This window comes from Notothenia rossii (genome assembly GCF_949606895.1).
Source record: "Notothenia rossii genome assembly, chromosome: 8".
Classification (NCBI taxonomy): domain Eukaryota; kingdom Metazoa; phylum Chordata; class Actinopteri; order Perciformes; family Nototheniidae; genus Notothenia; species Notothenia rossii.
Window position 1 is genome coordinate 65,999,204 of NC_136906.1, and position 15,623 is coordinate 66,014,826.

The 15,623-nt window shown below is 41.0% G+C and overlaps 1 protein-coding gene across 2 annotated transcripts in view; it reads right to left on the minus strand.

Moving 5' to 3' along the window:
* Positions 1-15,623, minus strand: part of bmf2 (BCL2 modifying factor 2) — a 45,924-nt gene that overhangs the window by 9,892 nt on the left and 20,409 nt on the right. The window contains exon 1 of one of the 2 annotated variants that reach the window (XM_079643175.1): positions 1,255-1,388. The exons of the other annotated variant lie outside the window; for it this stretch is intronic. The gene's annotated coding sequence lies outside the window, so the exon portion shown is untranslated. Of the gene's footprint in view, positions 1-1,254; positions 1,389-15,623 lie in introns of those variants that run through there. 2 annotated transcript variants of the gene reach the window in all.

A 15,623-nucleotide genomic window follows, 5' to 3' on the forward strand; every position in this document is an offset into this window, starting at 1 on the left:
AAAGACAACACACACACATACACACACAAACCCCTACACACACAGTGCCTGGGGCAGAAGGGAGGCCTGGCAGCCACCACAGAGCTGGTCAGAGGCTCAAAGCTGGAGAAGAAAGTGGCTCCCTCTGCTGCACCATCTGTGCACTGGGCTCTCCTCCATTCACCACTCAGGGTGGGGGTGCACTCAAGGTGAGCTGTGCTGATACTTACCCTACTGTCTAAATGTAACGGGTAATCCATATTCCGTGGATATCTTTGGCAAAATTACAGTTGCTAGAGACGTCGTGAACACTACCTTAAACTATCACTGGAAAAATAAAGCCAATGTAATGGTTTAAAATAAATTACGTTTGTTTATGTGTATGATGATATGTTGTTGTTGATACAGTTAAAATGAGGTTTAGATGCAGAATAACTGCGGTTTTCCTTCTTGTGTTGCAGTTGCAAATCGTTCATGAAGTTCGCTCCGGAGGAGCACAGGGATTGTGCTGCATCTTTACCCGCATTAGAAGCACAACGCCCCGGGCAGCTCACAGCGGTAACACCGCTCATACAGACTTCCATACACATCTAGTGAAGAATCCTTTCGAAACAGGATGCTGACACATGGTACCGCTAACCACAGATTAAATTGTCAATATAAACTTTTTTTTTTCGTTAAAAAAAAGCATTTAACAGTTTAGCCCGATTCATGCCTACCTATTTACAAAATTGTTAGAATAATGCCACTTGCATAGTACCCATTATCGTCCGTTGACACTTTCTCTACCACTTCGCCTGACATCTTCTCTGCCACTAAACAAACATTCGTGAGCCGACAGTTTCACTCAGGCAAAGCAGATACTACTTTCTACTCAATACTCAGTAATGTTATAGTGTGTAACAACTCTAATAAGCTGTCATTTTGTGTAATGTCAAAACACTACTGAGCAGCTGTTGTGTCTCAAACACCGGGAAACATCAGCCGGGACGTGGGGAATGCAAGCGCCGAGGTGATGGATAGAAACGGTCACATTGACATAATCGCTTCGTCCGTCAAAACAAGAGGAAAAAGCCTTGCTTGGTGTGAAGAACAGAGCAGAAATGTATCTATAAATGCCCTTTTTCAGCCATTATGCCAACGCTTCTGTGAGTCCGCTCACCCCGCGTCTCTGCCCGGGCATGCCTCGCACATTGTTGACAAAACTCCCGCAAACAACGAAGAACTACGGGACGGAGGATTTCTCTCTTTAAATTTGACTTAATGTTCACTCACCGCCAGCAAAAGCGCGTTCCGTTGTGATCGGTGGTATCTTGACAACTTGCCGCTACCTTGTTTCCTACGGACTGTGTTGACGCGACTTGTATCCCTCTTTGCATTACAGCTACTCATACATGTTTGCTGACTAGAGTGGGTTGTTTTTTTGGCCGTGTTAAAGCAGCAGTCCGCCCCGATGACAGGGAACCGCCCCTTCTTAAAAATGTGAAAGGAACAGAGTCAGCTACAGTGTTATGCAAATACAAGCCACACTGAAAGGATATTAAAAGCTGTTATTGCTTTTACAAATCATTTGCATTTCTATGTCAGCAATTGATAATGCATTTCTAACGAACATGTAGTAATGCCGTTTTAAATAGGCACATTTTTGAATTTAAAATGGTACTTTAGTATCAAAATAAGAGCATTCAATGTAGACACTATGTGTTATTGCTGTTTTTTCAGTTAGAATGTTATGTGTGCATTACATAACATTTTACTATAATAGTTGATCCCTGTTGCACTAATATCAAACATTGTAAGCGACTGCATTTTCGTGTATTTATTTCAATTAAGCACAACTTGTGTTTTTTTATTATGCAAATGATTTTGTAGTAGTCAAACTATCCCTGTAAAAGTATTATTTATCAAAGGAAGAAGGTTACTCGAGTAAAGCATCCTCAAATTTGTGCTTCTAAAAATGTACATTTACCAAGCCACAGCCCCCAGCAATGCAAATGAGTTGATGCCATATTTTGCCAAATGAATTAATATATTTAAATGTGGGTGTTTGTGCCTGATTAAGTGTAGCATTTAAAATAAAAGTATTAAATGCTCAGACTGACTTAAATTTGTCTCTGCATAAGATGTCGAGCTCATGCTGTATTGTTGTTGAGGTGAAAAAAAAAACAATGTGCCTGGCCCTTTAAGAGAACAGTCCTCCTCGCGACCATAAGCTGGTGACACGGAGCGGACCAATCAGATGGTTTGTTTTGGTCCCGCCTTCTGCTTCGTGTATCTTAACACGTGGAGGGGGAAAAACACAAACCCAGATAAGGCATGTGACTGCTTTCAGCGCTCTGCTCAGCTGATTGGGAGCTGCTGCTGGATAGAGTGATTGCACCCACCCAATTACTGCTGGGGCGGTGTGTGACGAGTTGTGTACTGTCAAGGCAACAAATACAGTCACACAATGAATTGTCACACCTGCATTTCAGTGTCCCATTATGCAGCACGACATTCTGTTCTATATCTAAACCTGTGAAATGCATACATTATTAGTGACATGTTACTAACTACATTTATTCAAGTGACGTACCATGTTAAAGTAAATGCATTGACATTTTTAACCATTATCATATAGAATATGAGGCATTGATACATATGTCAATATGTTATAATAACGCTGCATCTACATTACATAGGCCATTGTATACAAATGATTAAATACACTTATTTTACTTTGTATGCATTTTGCAGAAATAATCACTCCACTATTTTAAATGCATGTCATAATGTTATTAATCTGAGATTGTGTTTTATTTCTGCCTAATTTAATAATCTGAGTTCTTGATCCACTCCTGGACATAAAATAATAAAGTTCTAGGACTCAAATGTCCTTAAATGCTCCCTGGTTTAGTACCGGCTTTGCAAAAATGTTTTGATCTAAGCATATCCATTTTCAGTTCAGCCCCTGAGGGCAGCCATTGTTGAACATAGATTCTGATGGATGCACAGTGACATTGGAATAAACAGCAGCCGTGGCTGGTGATGACCCTTTATTGAAACCAGGGGCACGCCTACCCATGGCATTACTCGAGTCAAATAGGAAGAAAAACAGTACAGTAAAAGCAAGCCTTATCTGCAGAGCAGGTCCCTGAGTGCAAGAAAGCCAGGCAAGAAGAGTGATACTATCTGATCCATCATGTGACTAAGATCTTTCCCAGGAGACAATTTCTGGATGAAAGCAGATGCTGTTGCTTTTGCGTGGCGTGTTGGTCGGCCCGTGGAGGATGTTATGTTTTCACACTGTCCCGCTCCTTTATTGTGCAGCTGGTAATGTGTGAAGTGTGATTTTCTCAACTTTTGACAACATTCCCATGCACAGTTTACTGGCAGACCAGCAAAAAAACCCTGCTCAGCCTTGTTTAAGCTGCCCAACCCCCCATCCACACCAACCCCAGTCAATTTAAATCCTGCAGCGAGAGGGACCCCACCCAAAATGTGGAGGCAGAGATCAGATGGCGGTTGTTTTTCTGAACATTTAAGCATTGTATTTATAGAAATGATCGAAAACAAACCCACATTTTAGTTATTTTGCTAAATCTCCCTAACCCTCACTTTAGTTTTTAAACTAATTATGGAAAATTAGATAAGCTGACGCATTGCTAATATAATTATTGCTACCTCTGAAACCAACATTTCAACCTTCTATTAAAACTGATATTGTGTTTGTATTCATAGCTGGTGGAAAAGGAAATGTCTACTTAGTCATTTAGACCAACGCAAGATTCATGTTGCCATCAAATATTAAACTTTCTTTCTGGTGATATATTTGTAATTTGAAGGACACAAACGTGCTATGTGAATAATAAGTAATTAATTCTGCCTCTTTTAAGCTTTTTTTCAAAGAATAAAAAGATGACTGGAGCTGTATGAAAAAAGTCAGAGAAATCAGTAGATGTTTTATTCAGTCATTTAATTCTACTTTGAAAGGTGGAACATTTTGAAAAGTAATTAGTGCGCTGTGTGCTGCTTTTGGCAAACAGTGGTGAAAAAAACAAATCGCCCACAAGCATTTCATTGCTTTTTTTCCCTCCCCTGAGTTCCCTTTATCAATAACTAATTAATGTTTCCAAACAATAGCTCCAGGAATAGTGTGTTTCAATCACAGTCAGTTACCCTATTGTCAATGGACTCTGGGGTATACAGTAGTTTTTCATCAGTTAAACTGCAGTTTGGTGAAGTCTTGTTGTCTCTTTGAACACTGAGCTGTTAACCACATTTGTGTTGCAAATCAGAATTATTTCCTCTGTTTTGGCAGAGAACATAACATGATGCGCTGTCAATGCAAGAGATTCAGAAACACAAACGTCACGCATTGTGCAATCTCATCTTCTGTTTTAAGTCATTTGCATTCTTTTACTTTCAAGCGTGTGGCTTCAACCTCTTTGAAGAGGGAAAACAGTCTTTGTGCTGGCTCTGAACTCAGAACTTGTCATCTAAACTGAAACTTCCAGTACCTCTAATGTGTCAGGTGCAGCGGCAGACAATGTGTCCCAGCCCATTTTTATTCGAGCAATTTCCCCAGTGATGCAGTCAAAAATTATCCTCAGTGAGTTATTTCTGACTGCGCGCTGCCAGCAGAGGTGATAAGGCTCTGGATGTTGAAATACTTCAAGTTCACTGCATAATGATACAATTTGCTTTGTGTCTTTTTCCCTAATGGTGCCTGACGTCCAGACGCTTTGTCTTCAATCTTCAATCCGTTCCACACCCAAACAACTCCATCAGTGTTTGTACTTGTACTCCATGCACTTCCGAATCACAATTTTATGGTTTCATTCCCGCTGCCATTTAATTATCTACCTAAATCCCTATTTTCGGGGACTGTTTTGTCACATAAATTGATTGTGAAAATACGTGACAGAGATGCCAAGTTTTCATAGGTTATTGGAAACCACTGTCCTCCTCCTACCCCTCCTCTTTCTGTCTTTTCTGTCAACACCTCTTGATTTTAACCACAGGTACAGCAGGGGCTCAGCCAATGAACATGGCTCCCCCAGAGTTCATCCAAAGGTAACTCATTTGAAGCCCATACCACCCGAGGGAAAGCTTCCTCACCATTACGCACATTTTGACACCACTTTAAACAATATAGTAATAATAGTGGGCATGTTTTGGATGAGGTGCTGTGTGGAAATACATGTGTTGCATTGTGTCTTTCAGTTTGTCTCATGTTCCAAGCTGCGATGGTGAGTTGAAGTAAATGAACGCTTAATGATTACTGAGCGGCAGCATCAGCTCAGGAGGTAAACAAACCATTTGTCAGGCAGACAGGCAGCCTGGTGACACCTGCCCAACAACTGAAACAGCTCCTTGATCATATTTTCCAGGTGTCCTTGCTTTTTGGTTCAGCCATATTTGATCATTTTTACCTCACAGTTAAATATTACTTGCCGATTTTAGTCGTTAAATATCCAAAGTGGTTTTACTTTTGCAGATAGATCATTAAACAACATTTTTGAGTCAAGAGCAACCACATTTATTTTGTGTTGATTTTAAAACACTAGACCAACAGGGTGCAACACAAATCGGATTGATTTACTACTATGTATTATTTATGAATAAGACTACTAGAATTCTTCACCATTTCTGCTCATCATACTTGCTCTGAGGCATGTTTAGGGTTGCCTTGCTGTTAAAAGGTGACCAGAGAAAAGAGTAATTTTAATTACCAGTGCCAAAGTGCATTTGAACAAACAACCAGACTACAAATCAGTTCCCCTGTGCGGAAACATGCAACTTTGGGAATTCAAAGCATCATTTGGGGTTCATTAAATCTATTGAATAACGAACTCTTGATCCGAAAAGTAAGACTGAATGTTTTTTAAAATGTACATTTGTTTTGATCTATCAATGTGCAAAGCTGAGGCTCAGAGTTAGACGCACTTCTGGGCATGGCTGCCTTTAGCGACAGATGGATGGTGTCAACGGTCGCTAGAAGCTAACTGTTTGCTCTGCTGCGCCACCCAGACCAGCCTATGCACCACAATTGCCCATTTAAGGTTTACTATAGCTACATATATATAGTAGCTATAGCTATAGTCAGCACTGCCAAGATTATGATGGGCGTAGCCACAAACAAGTGCATATTTTATAAACTCTATGACTCAACCCCAAGTTGCTCTCAATGAGCAGGTCACCATCAGGAGTATGATTGTGTGTGAATTGGTTAATGAAACGTAAATTGTAAAGTGCTTTGTCCGGTGAGGTAGAAAGGGGCTATAATAATAATAATAATAATAATAATAATAATACAGTCCTTTAACCATAGGCATGTATTGAGTTTGACTTCCAAGTATTACGGTCTTTCCAAATGTCAACAATCAACTAGATGAGTGCAATATTGTTCATACGAATAACAATAATGGCCAAAACTATGAAAGACACAAGTTAAACCAGAATTATCCTGTAACAATAAGCTATAGAAACACAAATAGTGGCTGCCTCTGAATCCAGTTTGAATGTAGCCCTAATATTGGGGTTTGAAAATTTGAGATATAAGTGAGCATGTCATTTTGAGGTCGCTCAACCCTTCCTTGTTTTGTTTCGAGGGAAAATTAAGTTGGTGCACGGTGGTCGTCCATCCACTCACTTGCTGCTCTCCAATTAAATTCCTGTAACTCTGGGTGCATCCAAGTGGCAATAATGGGATTTTGGGAAGCCCGTGTCAGATGTGATGAACTGCCTCCCTCTGTTAAGATAGAGTTCAAGGGGGGTGGAGGACATAATATGTTAGTGAAAGATGTGCCCGATTAAGGGTGGTGCAGAATAAGCTATTCTGCAAAAACACAGAAATTCAATCTTGTTACCTTGCAGTCTTGACATGCCTTAAACTCTGACAAAGCTCAAAAAGTTCAAGTGGCACTGAACCAGATGTTCCTCAGCATGTGCTTCTTCAGTTCTCTATCTCTGCTTATATACAGGTCCTCTTCAGAGATGTCACACGGTTTTCTAAATACTTCATTGGCTGCTAAAGTGTTGGTAGGTAGGTGCTGTGCAGTGGATTAAAAAAAGAAAGCGATGATAAATCATTGAAGGAAGGAGACATGGATGGAAATAGAGTTGGAGTTGCTCTTGTTTCTACGGTAACTGTCGATGGGGAGGTACCGTGGATGAAAGTGAAGGGAAAACAAACCTCCCCGCTCCGATGGCAACAGCACAGCAATTGGTTCTCGTTTCCTGCGAGGACAGGAAGAAAAAAAAACATAACAAGGTCCCCTAGTAGCCCAGGAGACACAGTTCGCTGTTGCATCAGAAAGCAAGAGGCAGGGCAAAATGAACACGCGCTTGCAAACGTGCATGCTCAACTTGCACATACACACACTCGCTGGCTCTCACACACGCACATGCAATCACATGCTCCACTTCACCCTGCAGCCGCCCCTCCCGCTCCTGCTCCCTCACTCTCCCGCCAAAACATCTACAGCACGTGAAACCTGCCTAGAAACCGGGGGGGGGACTTCCGCCTTGCTCTGATTGGGTGAGCTCCATAGCAACCGCGTATGCCCGACCAGCCAGTCAGGCGCGTTGTGAGAGGCACACTGACCCAATGAAACAGATTATTCAGAGGCACGGGCAGGCGCTGTGACCTGGTAACAGTCAGGAGAAGAAGTCAGGCAGACGCTGGAGGGAGAGAAGGAAGGCTTTGTGTGATTGGCTGACAGATTTCCTCTTTGTACTGATTGGCAAGAAGCTTTCCTGTTTGCAGTCATTCATACATTTCTCTGCCTGCCTCAGCACTAGCTACTCTGTTTCCTCCACCTTCAGCCAGTTGGTTCAACTTCCACAGTGGCCACCCTGCCCTTAAGGAAATCCACTGCCCAAGGTCAAGGCAAAGACTACGCTGCTGAAATGGGATTGGTTTAGACAGGCAGGAGCAGAACATGTCCTAGTAACAAGTCTACCTCATCATGTCTGCGTGGGATTAAGGCTTATGATGAACAACTTGTTAAACAACACAAGAGCTCTTGCTGTTCCCGCTGCCGATGAGCTTGTTATTGTGTTGCTTGTAATGGACACGGGCTAGTGAAAGGCGTAATTAGCTTTTCACTCAATAATCAACTATTTGACAGGGCTGTTCTCGGGGCGTTTTGCAAGTCACAAATTAGCGAATGGTTAGTTTGTTTTGAAAAACTTTAGCTATTGAAGGCAGCCCGGGCAAGGTTTGCAGAGTCTTTTAAAACATTCCAAACTGCCTGCTCCAGTAGTGTGGGGAATTAATGTCAATACCCTGCAGGATCAGGAGTTCACATTGAATAGTTAATGAGTTGGGGGAGAGAAGGACTCGAATAATTCTGCGATTTGAGCAAGCCATGCATACTGCCTAATTTAACATAACTGCGGGCAAAAACTCACTCAGGCAGGAACATTATACTGCTATGGTTAGTAAAAACAACATTACCCTGATCCAACACATAAATTGCTCATAGCTCCCTAACAAATGAGTTTACTCGGTTTGGAAGATAAACTGAATCTATATTAGAGAATGTATTTTTGCTTTGAACAATAAATACTTTGCCGTGTTATTTACTCTTCACTGAATGTTTTTATTTTAAATTGTGATTTAGAGCTGATAAGTGTTTTCAAGCTATTTACCAATAGAAGTGTTTTTTTCCCTTTCAAGGTGGATCACTCACTACATGTGATGCAAAAGATATGCACGAGTCAAAGAATACGGCTATTACTGCTCTCTAATGCACTTACTTGACAGCTTATTTGTTACATCTAGCTTAAACTACAGTCTTACACAATAAAACTGCAATGAGCCTGGGGAAATATATGAATGGACTGGAGTACTAAGATCAGTCAAAGGCACGGCTGAACACAAACACACATCCACTCCCACAAACACCACTGGTAAGTATGGGGTTAACAAGCCTAAAGCTAACGGGTGTAAGTTGGGTACATTGGTAGTTTTTGAAAAAAGGTTACTTATCCTTTCTGCTATGCCATGCACATTGAAGTAAATATTTTATAAATAAAAAAAGTTATTTGTACAGTTATCATAATTGAGTAACCTACAAAACAGGCAACTTCCTCAATGGTAGCAGATAGACATTTTGTCAAAAGTTATTCATTCAAACTTGACAGAAACAAATACAAATCTCATCAAAACCTTCTCTGTTAGTCTTGTCACTGTTACAAACACCAACTATGGTTTGAGTATTTGAAAGAGAGACTGAACAAGTAAATGTGACTAACCCTGCCTTCTGGAGCATTTTCTACGTTGAACATGACACATCGTAAGGAGAAACGTGTTAACTGGCAAGGTAAAAAGACTATAGACTATTTTTTTGCGGTATTTTTGTGCATTGAAATCATACATAGAAGGTTTAACTTTAGTGGGGAAAAGGGTTTTAGTTAGTTATTCTTGATAAATGGGCTTGTTAATTATTGCGCTGTAGAGAATAGGTGGACTTTGTTATTTCTGTGTAGAGCTAGGCTTACTGTTCACATCCAGTCTTCGTGCTAAGCTAACCTAAACAGCTAGCCCTAGCTTCCTATTCAACGTAGGGACACGAGAGAACTCTTGGAATAACATTGAATAATGTTGAACTATTGCTTCAGTAAAGAGTTTCAACAGTCCCCTGATAAAAATGGGACTTTTACTAATTTGTGTTAGTCCTGCAACTTTGCATGTGGGTGTGGGTGAGCACATGCATTTAAGCTAGTCTGTATGCATGCTCTGTTGTATATAATGGAAGCTGACTTTGTTCCCCAAATGAATTGCTTAAGTCCCCTGGGTTCCTGGTAGCCTGAGGAATTACTAGATAAAGATCACACTGCATTTAGCTATCGTCACAGCTGGATTTCTCATAGGGAATTGGAGTTTCTACCATATACTTAAGGTCAAGACCAAGTTTAGCTCATGGGAGCTAAACAGTGATCTACTTGGAGTGTATGGTTGAGATTAAAGGAATCATAGCAAGCATAAAACAAATCAGACATCAGAAGGTTTGATCTTCAAGGTTGAAATGTGAACTGTCAGCACCCCTAAGAAATGTTGCAGATGTTGCAGGGTCAGCACTAAAGTCTTATTTTCAATGCAGACCTTTATAACTAAAGGTCGGCAATATTATTTCCTTTGCTGGCCAAGGCCTCATTAATGTCAGAGGGGATGTCTGCAAGACAAACAACCCTTGAAGGCCTCTACAAATGGCCTGGAGCATCCGATGACTCACCTAATTTAAAGTTGCATTTCAGGGGGCTGTAAATCCCCCCTTTCAATACGTGTCTCTGTCTTTCACCGTACTATGGGCGGTTCTCAGAGGCCCATATGTGTCATGATTTTGAAGATTTTATGTGTTACATTACGTCACCCCCCCAAGCTATGAGAATTTACATATCTTTGGGTTTCAGGGGGGGATCAACCGTACGCTGTGCTCATCCGTGAAATGACCTATTCACCTTTTTTTCTCTTTTTTGTTTGGCCTGTAGAAGATCGACTCTGCTGTCTGAAGCTAATTGGATAGAGCAGAGCACCAAGCCAGGCTTCACAGCCAGGAGGAATAATTCCAGGAAATTAAAGCACAGAGGTATTGTCTCCATGAAAACATTGTGCGCTCAGCATTTTAAGCACATCACCGTCGCCGGAAAGGACTGGCAGAGAGAGCAGGAAAAATGAGAGATGTTGGACAGGTCTGTGAATAGAAAGCAAAATCCTCTCTCTTCCTCTAAACTGACACACACTTCCTCTGAGTTTGGATTCCACAGGATGTACTATTATTATGCAAATAACTTGAAAAATGCCAAGGAAGGGATTATCATTTGAAATATTCATTCCTATTGAAAGAAGTCCATAATGCTCGGGCTCAAATCTTCCAAATACTGCTCAGCCTTGTTCTTATCATCTTGACACACTAGCTGGTTGTAATTATGGTATAATTAAAAACTGGATGTACTCCTCGTGGAAAGAGAATTTGAAATCATCCAAATGCTGGGAACTTAGTATCGCTAATTGCCCCTCGTTTATTTATTCAGCTCTGCCCTACATAGCAACTTTTACAAAAATCATTTATCAACCAAATCAATTATCCTGTCTCGGATAAGTAGAAATGAAAGAGCCAGTGGAATTCCACAACATCACCTCTCTGACATGTTTTAGAGATACAGCAACACAAATCAATTGAGCAGCTGCTCGTTTCTTTGAAAGTTCTCACATTTGTGCAGCTTCCTGGGCTGCCCCGGTGCGTCTCAGGAGGGTCAGCAGCTCTAAAGGATCTCCACTGTGCTGCTGGAGATTGCCTGGAGGTGTGACAGCTGCCCTCTGATCAGCCGGAGCCTCTAAAGATCTGAGGACAGACTTTGCCCATTTCGTCAGTTGCAAGCGCTCTTCACATTAAAGCAGAGGCACTTAAGCAAGCCAGGCAGGAACACAGCATGAGCCCTGTAATCTTGAAAATAAATAGCTTGAGAATAACCAATAGGGGAAGTTAGATTAATACTGTAACTAAGTCAATCCAGGACATGTTTTGAATAATTTTAAGGTTGTCTTAATTAGACTGCCATTATCCAGTAACTTAGTCAGTGCACATAGAGTGGTGGTGCAGAGCATTTTAACTAACACCCTCCATTTCTTCACACCTAAAATGTTTGAATATGCTGAATGCAGCTTTGTACCCCTCAGCAGCGGCTTTGCTGAAATTTGTGTTAGACAAATGATCCAGCTACCACTGAGGAATTTCATGCTTCAAAAATCTATTTTCTGGTCAATTTAAGGAATGAGGAGGCTGCATGACTGAGCTGCAAATCAATTTGACTGTCTTTACTGTCTCTGGCGTCCTTCCTCTTTTCCCAGGGGCTTTGCTTTTTGGGTGACTGAGCCTTACGCAGCCTCCTGTCACTGCTGCATACAGCAAACACATGGGCAGCAGATGTTAGGAGGCTGTGTGCCAGGATGGTATTGGTACCCTTTTACCATTTCGACAGATGTGGCTCCATTTCAGGAGTTTGACAAACACACCTGTGGCCGGGACCACCTGCTTTTCAAGACCAGCACATTCCTGCAGGTTGCAGTCAGTTGAATTCATGTTACCAATTTCACTGTGGGTGGGTGGGGCTATTCCACACTCCAAATATTGCTTAAAGAAATATTTACCTAATTTTTACCTAACAGGGATCTAAAGCTATATGAATAGCTCTGTGAGACTATAGGCACAGCAGTTTGACTGTATACTAAATGCCTGAATGCTAACATCCATAACATAATGATGCTAATGTTGCATATTAAAAAGGGTTTATAAAACCATAGATCCATTATCTAATCTACTCATCACATCAGAATCTGTAAAAAAAAAAGGAAGCTGATAGTATTTTCATTTGGTCTTAAACCAAAGTACAGGACACATTTAGGACATGAAGCAATTTAATGAGATATATTGAAAATGTTCTTCATCTATTTAGGCGTAACAACTAATGTTAATTTAAATAATGTGAAAATATTGTGTGCCATTTTGATTTCAAATGTAAAAATATTTTCTCTTCTGGTTAATGATGTGTTTTCCTCAAAGGCGAATAAAGGACACGGGATTAGCAGTGCAGGTGGATGTATCAAAAATGCCACTTCATTTCAGTTGGACTTTAAGAGATAATTCAAGTCATAACCATTTCTCCTGAGGGGGGCATGACTAACTTCACGACAGCCCATCCAATAGTTGTAAAGATGTTTCAGTCGGGACTAATATAGTCCACTTCGTAAATCCGGCAAAGAATATGTTACTTTACCTCGGGTCATTTCTTATCTGAGAGACACCGAGTGAGGGAATACACATTAATACAATCTAAGGATCAAGGAAGTCAAGTCAAAAGAAGGTGCCACTTGTGCTCAAAGCTTAAGAATAAAATATGATGACTTCATGAGCTACGATCAGAATCTTACGATTTTCAAGAAATGGCATTAAATATTTATAAAGATGTTTCCAAGGCAGACACATTTTAATTGTAAGAGATATCTTCTCTGCCTATAGTTAATAATAGAATACACCAGCCAGGCAGCTAGCTAGCAGTAATGGCTGGAGACATTGTCTTGTGCCCAGAGCATTTTTGTGTGGATCAAACGATCATCACCCAGGAGCGCTCAGACAGTATGGTGACAGCTATGCCTTAAATTCAGGAGTTCAGAAAGGCGAATATGTCTCTGCCTACTTGAGAGAGGATGAGTAGATTTTGGCATAGTGGATGTGAGCTGCAGCTGACTGGTCCTCCATAGCCAGCAGTCACAGTCAGCCTCCTCATCTTCCCTCAGTCACCGTCCCAGGGGAAGCAGGAATTGACGTGCCATTAAAGAGGCTTTGAAGAGAGGCAACTGTCAGCATGACTGCCTCCGCTGCTTTTCAGCAGTGAAGGAATGGAAGTACAGATCTGGGTGCATTAAGGACACTGTGAACAGCGCTGGAAATACATTTCACTGTCTTGTGTGCTACAACCAACGGGAGATAGGAAGAGTTGTCTCCGAGGCAAAAGTGAGATGGAGGATTTAAAGCTTTTTCCACAGACAAAAGATACAAAATGAATCACGAAATTTTTTTTCTCCTGTTGTTGCTCTAAAAACATGTCTTTATTGCACATAGTTCTGGGCATCAATAAGTTACGTAATAATTTAGAATACATCAACAATATAAAATAGTTTGTGTACCATATTTTTAGATTGTCTATGATCTTGGTGACATCTCAAAGAGGTTATTATATCAAACATACAGTGCAGGGGAGCCAACCAAAACCCACAATGATGTCATGTGTTCAGTAGCTGGTGAAATGACTTGACAGAGGAGATGACCTCATTTCCTGTGTGGTTGCCATTGAGTAAAAAATAGTTTTGGGGATTTTCTACATCCCTTAAAGTTGTCATTAAAACATGATTTATGGTTGCTTTTACATAAGATACTGGGACATTTGAACAAAATAAAGAAACTAAATATTTTCATGCAAGGCACACTTTTGTGTCTGCAAATTACATTTATGCATAGCCTACAGAAAATCCGTCATTAGATTTAATGTCATGAATATATTTTATGCATGTCATGAAAAAATAACACCTAGAGCCATCTTGTCTCATAAGAAATGTTTTTAGAAACGATTATCCGCACCACGTCAGTTCATGCCACGGCAGCATAGTAAGCGCTGAAAAGACGTTACACTCTGAATGGTTTCAGTAGCATTATGGCTGCAACCATCACGGCTGATTTTGCATACTGTTTGTTGAACGATTTTGCTCATTGTTTGTCTGCCGAGTGTGTCTGAATAAGCATGTGCCCCACCCCTCCCTCCAAGCACTGCCGCCATGTCTGGTAGCACAACTGGTGTGGGATCAAAAGAAGTCGAGTAAACAACCCATGAAAAGGGTAATGTTACGGATGACACCATCACTTAATTACAGTGTATTTTCCGCAAAGCGAGTCTTGTTGTTGCCACAGAAGATAAAGGTGATGGATCCAGATGATGCCAGCTGTATTTTTTTCATAGTAAGACCAGTAAAATGTTTCATAGAGAATAAAATAAATCATGGGTCACCATTGTAGTAATGACCTCATCACGAAACCTATGACTCACTATAAGATCCATTTAGCCTGCTTTCATGGCCATAAGTCCATGACTTAAGCTCCAAGTAGGGTTTAAATACAGAAGGAGGATTTGGATTCCTGAGGTCACATGCATCATCTGACCCTTGACCTTTTGTGTGACTGCCCCAGTCGTCAAGAATGAAATCAGAAACCATCGGTTCCATCTAGCTTGGAAAAATCTGCGAAATGGACAAATAGCATGGCTTTTCATATCGCTTGTTATGTTTTAAACAGACGTTTGCCATCTTTAACCAACAAAATCTTTAACATACTTACTAGTAGTGTTTATTATAAACCCCATAAAGTTTGTTGGTCTGTCATTCATAATCCTCATATCCAGAATCTCATCTCAAAGGGAACATGTGGTGTTATTTTTAGTATTGGTTTTCATACGTTTAGGCCTACATTCCAAGAAGTGGACGTTATTTGAACTATTCATACACATGCTGACTTCTTGTTTCTGAAAAGCCCTACCGGTTTGTCTGACTGGATTTTCTTTAGAGCAATGGCTTTGAAGTTTTGACCGCAAATTAGCAAGGGAAGTTTTCTTCGTGGAAAGTCTAGGGAGAGGCATGCGGGTGGACAGAAATAGCTACATAAACGTTCCTCTTTTAGGTGGGCGGACAGGACTTTGGGGCCGAAGCGGGGGCAAACAATGACATCAGAATCACCTCCCACACACATGCATACACAATGCTGCACACAGTCTCTGCTCCTGTGATGATTTAGGCGTTGACATACCAGGATTAAGTGATGTCATCCCCTAAGCGGCTCTTCTGTGGTCTCCCTCTGGGACCTCTGTGACCCCTACCAAGCCACCTGCAGTTCATAAACAGCATTTGTGTGCACATATCAGGGGGGAAAGGCCACAGCCCAGATGGCCAACAATGGGCATCAGAGATGAAAGTGTCCAATGCACCACAACATTCCTTTTGTGTCCTGTCAGCCTGATCAGGGGAAATCCAGCTCAGGAATGAGTATGATGACAGCCTGGTAATATGTCGGCTGTGCAATCTATGCGTTAGGATTTAATCAAATTGATTC